At 51.2% G+C, this 7,689-nt stretch overlaps 1 pseudogene; it reads left to right on the top strand.

The window, feature by feature from the left end:
• Window positions 1-461: 461 nt before the first annotated feature.
• LOC126474575 (uncharacterized) lies at window positions 462-6,406 on the top strand (annotated as a pseudogene).
• Window positions 6,407-7,689: the final 1,283 nt, after the last annotated feature.

The following is a 7,689-nucleotide window of genomic DNA, read 5'->3' as shown; positions in this document are numbered from 1 at the left end:
TAATGAGAGAAAACGCAGGTTATGATTCTAAGGCCACATTAAAAGCATGAATCCAGACAGACTTACAAAAAGAAAACGAATATCGTTTGAAAACAGAAGTAAAGCCTAAAAGGACACGATTAAATGAACTGTCGAGATCAGCACTGAACTAAATTGGCAATAATTATACCAGAAGATGTCCAAAACTGCGAACACTTAAGGTCCAAAATTCACAAATGGCAAATTGTCTAGGGACACGCCAATTAAGAGCTATAATCGTTGACAGTATTGTCATACTACTTTCACGAGTCGCAATAACGAGGACTGTCATAAGTTTCAAATAAACTATAAGAGACTAATATAACAGTATATCAGACATGAGAGTTTTAAATCATCGTTGTGTTCATTATTTAAATATCACCGTAACAGAAAACTATTTGATATGTATGGCTGATAGAAGTTAGGCGTATCCGATCTCGTTCATGGCTATGCGAAGGAAGGGACCTGATGACAACTAAACAGAATCTTTGGATTCATAAGTTACGTGCTAGTTAGAATTTTGTATAAATTATTTATGATTCTCGTATGTATGTTTCTGTTTCATACACGGATCATATTTGGTGACTGCTAAGACCAAGATCTCTTAGTGGGCACCCATAGCTCTCTTTTGGTAAAATTAAAGAGGCAAAATTCCGTCGATTAAGGGGTCAGATTTTTTGTATAGGTAGTAAATTCTAGATAGTAATACTATTTCCATGTGAGTCGTCGTCCAGCAGTAACGGAGAAGAGAATGTTCACGAACGAGCGCTTCAGGGCTTGATGTAACGTACACCGAACACGAAACCGGACAGCTGTGGCTCCCGTTACGCACTTGCTGGATGTGTTGGTCTCCTTTCACGAAATTCCTTAGAGAATCAAGGGGAACTGCACGAACCACTTGTGATGTAAGCAGTTTGTAAGTTACCTAGTACTTTCTTTTTAGACATCTTTAGTGATCATAATCGTCAGCATACAAGATATCTTCTGAATGTGCCATTATTTCTATGTACATTTTTTTTCTCGATTTCAGTGGCAAGGATACCTTCCATCAGACCGAGCTTCATTATTTAAGCTAGTGGTTACGCTCAAAGTTGTGGGATATTTATCATGTTTGTTGTGGTTGTATCTGAACATGATACCTTCCACCACATTATTCACAGATCATTCAGCGTTTTCTAGCCACCATGTCAATATTTTACTACCTGGGTGAAAGGACGTTCCAGAAAACTGCGAGCGTTATTGGGTGGGTTCGAAAACAAATAGTTCAAGGAAAACTTGACTAACATTTAAATGTGTGCCCTAGAGTCCCTGAAATAGTTAGCAAGCTTCCCACTGCGGCTGCGTAATTACTTATTCTATATCTTTGGCGGTATTTGAACAAAAGTATATGTATCCAAGTACATAAATGCGTCTTAAATTATAGCAATGTCACATTACACCGACATATAGTGGAAATCGTCTTTATATTGACAACTTTCGTCGCAAGATAATACATTATCTCATTAAAAGTACACGGACACCTATTAATGGATATTAATATGGGGTGTGCCCACACATTGCCTTTATGATGCGCATGAACTCTGCTGGGGACACATTCATTGAGGTGTCTGAATGTCTGTAGAAGAATGAAAGCCCATTCTTCCACAAGAGCCGAAACCAGAGAAGGTGAACACTAGAGTCTGGAGCGAAGTCAACGTTCTAAATCAACCCAAAGGTGTAGCAATTGTGTTCAGGTCAGGAGTCTGGACAGTTCAGTCACTTTCAGGAGTGGTTTTGTTCGCTAAGCATTGCCTCCGCGATACTACTTTATAAGAAGTTGCTTTGCTATGCTAATATTATCAGTCTCCGAACTGTTCCTTTACTGTACACGGTGCACAGTGCTGACTCCGTACTTTACTTTTGGAGCTACTATGATAGCAGGGTGCGTTCTCTAGGCATTCACCAAACCCAAACGCTTCCGTCATACTGCCACAGGGTATCATTCCAAATCACTTGTTTCCAGATATCAGTGTCCAGTGGCGTCGTTCTTCCCATGATCTCAAGCATCACTGACTACTGATGTGTGGCTTGTGAGGAGCTGTTCGACCACTATAACCATTCTTTTCAATTCCCTACGCTCATTCATCTTGCTAGCTGGGTAGCTGGTAGCACTTTGGAACTCACGACGGATTACTTCTGCTGATTTCATGTGACGCTTTTTACAACCATCGTCTGCAGTGCTCGACGGCCCATACCTTCAGTACATGAGGTTTGCCTGGTCGTGGTTTGCGAGTAGCTGTTGTTGTTCCTTCCCGTTTCCACTCGACAATCACACAGCAATCGACTTGGGCAGCTTTAGAAGGGTTTTAAATGTCACTGATAGATTTGTTACTCGCGAGACATCAATGACTAGTACCACGTTCAAAGTCACCGACAGTGAGCTCTCCTGACCCCTTATTCTGTATTACTGCTCCTGTGCGTGACACAGTACTCGCCAACTTCTCTTATGCTTGCAGGTCGTAACATCTGACTTCGACAGTTCTGATTTATATAGGGGTGTCCGATTACTTTTGATCAGGTAGTGTGTATGTCTCACTTCGAGAAGTACCTATTCTGCGGAATTCAAATCCGCGCTTGGCTCCCCGGATTTAGGTTTTCCTTGAGTTCCGAATGTTGTCAATACATTCGCCAGCAATCTGTTATGAGAAGCTACTCGAATAGCGACTGCTTTTCGAAGTCTGTCTTCCTATTGTGAGGAAAACCCACCTCGTAGCCTAAGTCGTAGCGGTGGACGTCCTCTTCTTTTTGGGGGGGGGGGGGGGAGGGAATAACTTATTTCATCTCCTTCATTCATCTCCCCATCCCCCCACCCATCTCCCCCCCACCCATCTCCCCCCCACCCATCTCCCCCCCACCCATCTCCCCCCCACCCATCTCCCCCCCACCCATCTCCCCCCCACCCCTTCCCCCTGTGGGTTCAGGGGTTAGAATAGGCCCGCGGTATTCCTGCCTGTCGTAAGAGGCGACTAAAAGGAGTCTCACATGTTTCGGCCTTATGTGATGGTCCCCTCTCGGGTTTGACCTCCATCTTTCTAAATTATTCCGAAGAGCGAGCCACTTGGGGAAGGGCGCCTTACATGGTGCATTGTATCCGTCGTGCAATTAGACCTTTAGCCGTCTTTCTCGTCGTTGCAATGGTGTCCCGCTCGTTTTCGATCTCTTGGGCGATTACCACGCTGCACTCTGCAGTGTTTCTTTTAACTGCGACGACGACCTTGGCCATTTTTGCACCTAAGATCCAGCACGGTAGTCAGTCCGTTGTGGTGGGGCCGCCATGTACCCTCTTGGTTGTAGCCCCCTGACAACACAGGGATCGCTCTACTGATGCCTGCGCCGTTAACTCCCCACGTATGCCAAAGAGTAGATGCCCATCGCCCTGGGGCATCGGGACTTCCGGCAATGGCCATCCTGCCAGGTGGCCTTTGCTGTGGCTCTGTGGCGCCCATGGGGAGGGCCCTTGGTCGGAGTAGGTGGCATCAGGGCGGATGACCCGCAATGAAGCGTGGTACATCATCTCTCGCTGGCGGCCAGCCGTCAGCAGTCTCGAAGCGTTCCAAAGCTCACTTTAAGGCTAATGTGTATGACCCCAAATCGTTCCCCTCCCTGGCCACACCATGGGAGGAACGAAAGGCTGTGAATGAGAGCGAAAGATACTCGCCCCGGTATCTCGTCTGTACCAGAGCTGACGGGGACTCGTTTGTGTCTGTGAAGCCTCAGTTCTTTGTCGAACATTTAGAGGACAAGTTCGGGGAGGTGGAGGGCTTGTCCAAGATGCGGTCTAGATCGGTGTTGATAAAAACGGCATCCTCTGCCCAGTCACGAGCCTTGCTGGCTTGTACGAAGTTGGGGGATGTGTCTGTTACTATCACCCCACATAACAGCTTAAATATGGTCCAGGGAATTATTTTTCACCGCGATCTCCTTTTACAGTCCGATTACGAGCTGCGCGCCAACTTGGAGCGCCGAGGTGTCCATTTCGTCCGGCGCGTCCACCGGGGTCCGAGGGATCATCAAGTTGCCACCGGTGCCTTCATCTTGGCCTTCGAGGGTGACACGTTACCTGGGAAGGTCAAGGTGATGGTGTACCGTTGTGATGTCAAGCCGTATATCCCTCCCCCGATGCGGTGCTTCAAGTGTTGGAAGTTTGGCCACATGTCTTCACGCTGTGCTTCCGACCTCGTCTGTCGCGATTGCGGTCGACCTTCCCATCCTGATCATCCCTGTGCGCCGCCTCCAATCTATGTGAACTGTGGTGCGCACCATTCGCCTTGCTCGCCAGACTGTCCGATTCTGCAGAAGGAGGGGAAGATCATGGAAAATTAAGACTCTCGACCGCCTGACGTACACTGAGGCAAAGCGGAAATATGATCGGCTTCATCCAGTGCGCATGACAGCTTCTTATGCCGCAACTGTCACTCCTTCTACAATTCCATCCACTCCAGTCAGCTCTCAGAGTCGAAGTCCCACACCTGCCCCTTTGATGGTGGGGGGCACTAAACCTCCTGTTGCTCCTGCTCCATCTACTTCAGGAGCAACACCTCCCCCAACCATCAGGGACATCAGTCCCCCCTTCCCAGCCGGAGAAGCGTAAGACTTCTTCGGCTACTCTCGTAAGGAAGGGGTCCCTTGGGGACCTCCCTTCGCACGTTCCGACTGGTTCCAAAGCTGACAGCCACAAGTGGCTCAAACAACCGCCAATCCCTGGTCGTAGGGACACACGGTCATCGTCTGTCCCTGAGACTGACCCAGTGACGCCCTCCCAGCCTGAACCACCCAAGGCGCAGTGTGAGAAGCAGAAGAAGAAGAAACTCCCCAAGGCTACCGACATTGCGGTGGCACCCATTCCACCGCTTCCTAGAAGCTCTGCGTCTGAGGATGAGGTGGAGATTCTGGCGTCCACTGAGGACATGGATCTCGCCAGTCCCTCGGATGCAATAGATAGCTGTTGTCCAGGTGGTGACTCAGTAGCAGCAGGGGCCCCGGAGGCGTAATCTGCCTCCCCAATCCCTTTACGCCTTTCCCATCCATGGCTAATACCATCCTCCAGTGGAACTGCAGCGGTTTCTTCCACCATCTAGCTGAGTTCCGCCAACTTATCAGCCGTCATCCTTTCCTTTGCACTGCTCTGCAGGAAACTTGGTTTCCAGCAATGCGAACCCCCGCCCTCCGTGGCTATCGGGGTTATTTTAAGAACCGGGCAGCTTATGAAAGGGTGTCTGGTGGCGTCTGCATATATGTCCTTAACTCTCTTCACAGCGAGTTTGTACCTCTACAAACAGCTTTAGAGGCTGTTGCTGTTCGGGTGTGGACGCCACAGGCTATTACCGTCTGCAGTATTTACCTTCCACCTGATGGTGCTGTCGCGCAGCATGTCCTGGCTGCTCTGATAGCCCAACTGCCGCCACCTTTTTTGCTGCTGGGCGATTTCAATGCCCACAACCCTCTATGGGGTGGGACTGTCTCCGATGACCGCGGTCGGGCCGTGGAGCATGTGTTGGCTCAGCTCGACCTTAGCCTCTTGAACACCGGTGCTCCCACGCATTTCAGTGTGGCCCATGGCTCGTTCTCGGCCATCGATCTCTCTATTTGCAGCCCTGGACTTGTCCCATCCCTCCACTGGAGAGTGCATCCTGACCTGTGTGGTAGTGACCATTTTCCCATCTATTTGTCACTGCCCCAGTGTCATTCTTCTGATGGGGGACTGATGACCTTCGCTGTTTAGTCCCCCTTAAACATCCCAACAACCACCAACCACCATCATTCTTCTGGGCGCTTGCCCCGCTGGGCTCTCCACAGGGCTGACTGGCCAGCTTTTACTTCCGCTGCAACCATTGAGTCTCCCCCACAGGGTGACATTGACGAGGTGGTGCGTGTTTTAACCACGTCCATCATTTCAGCGGCCGAGGCTGCCATCCCCCGTTCTTCTGGCCACCCTCGGAGGAGGGCTGTACCCTGGTGGTCGCCGGAGGTTGCTGAGGCTATTCGCGACCGTCGGCGGGCTCTCCAGCGTCGTAGGCGGCACCCGTCTCTTGAGACCCTCATCACCTTTAAGAGGCTCCGTGCCTTCGCCCGTCGTCTTATTGCACGGCGTAAGCAGGAGTGCTGGGAGAGGTATGTCTCATCCTTGGGCTCCCATGTCTCCCCCTCGCTCGTGTGGTCCCGGATCCGGCGGATTTACGGATACCAGACCCCTATGGGTGTCCCTGGGCTCTCCTTGGACGGCGCTGTCTGCACGGACGCTGCCGCCATTGCTGAACGGCTTGCCGCGCACTTTGCTCAGAGCTCTGCGACTGCATCCTATCCCCCCGCCTTTCGCTCTCTAAAGGAGCGAGCCGAGCGGACGCCGTTCTCATTCCACACGCGTCGTTCTGAAACATACAATGCTCCTTTCAGCGAGAGGGAATTCCTCGCTGCCCTCGCCGATTGCCCTGATACAGCACCAGGCCCAGACTGCATCCACGCGCAGATGCTGAAGCATCTCTCCAGGGACTGCCAGAGACACATTCTCGCGATATTTAATCGCATTTGGAGCGAAGGCGTGTTCCCGTCGCAATGGCGAGAGGGTGTTATTGTCCCCATCTTGAAGTCCGGTGCGGACCCACTGGCGGTGGACAGCTATCGTCCCATTACCCTCACCAACGTTTTGTGCAAATTGCTCGAACGTATTGTGGGGCGGCGTTTGTGTTGGGTCCTTGAGTCGCGCGGTCTCCTCGCTCCATCCCAGGGTGGCTTCCGTCGGGGCCGGTCTGCCACGGACAATTTGGTGCGGCTGGAATCTGCAGTCCTTACGGCCTTTGCCCGACGTCAGCATCTCGTTGCTGTATTTTTCGATCTGCGGAAGGCGTATGACACCACATGGCGGCATCACATCCTCGCCACGTTGCATGAGTGGGGTCTTCGTGGTCAGCTCCCGGCTTTTCTTCAAACCTTTTTATTGCGCCGCTCTTTCTGGGTGCAAGTCGGTGCCACCTCTAGTTCATCTTATATACAGGAAAATGGGGTCCCGCAGGGCTCAGTGTTGAGCGTCTCCTTATTTCTAGTGGCCATTAATGGTCTGGCTGCAGCAGTGGGGTCGTCGGTGTCTCCTTCTTTGTATGCCGACGACTTCTGCATCTCATTTAGCTCCACGACTACAGGAGTCGCCGACCGCAGGCTGCAAGTCGCCGTTCGCAAGGCAGCATCATGGGCTCTGACTCATGGTTTTCAGTTCTCTGCAGCCAAGACTCGAGTTATGCACTTCTGCAGGCGTCGGACGGTCCACCCTCATCCTGAACTTTACCTCGACGGCCACCTGCTTGAAGTGGTGGACACTTGCCGCTTCTTGGGACTCGTGTTTGATGCCCGGCTCACATGGGTTCCTCATGTTACTCAGCTGAAGCAAAAATCCTGGCGGCACCTCAACGCCCTCCGCTGCCTTAGCCACACGTCTTCGGGTGCAGATCGCTGCACGCTGCTGCGATTGTACAGAGCCCTTGTGCAGTCCCGGCTTGATTATGGGTGCCTGGCCTATGGGTCTGCATCACCCTCAGTGTTGAAGTTGTTAGACCCCATACACCACTGTGGGGTTCGGCTTGCAACTGGTGCTTTTCGTAGCAGCCCCGTAGATAGTCTACTGGTGGAGGCCGGGGTTCC

The sequence above is a fragment of the Schistocerca serialis genome, chromosome 4 (assembly GCF_023864345.2).
Source record: "Schistocerca serialis cubense isolate TAMUIC-IGC-003099 chromosome 4, iqSchSeri2.2, whole genome shotgun sequence".
Lineage (NCBI taxonomy): Eukaryota > Metazoa > Arthropoda > Insecta > Orthoptera > Acrididae > Schistocerca > Schistocerca serialis.
This window is presented reverse-complemented; position numbering and strand designations above follow the sequence as displayed.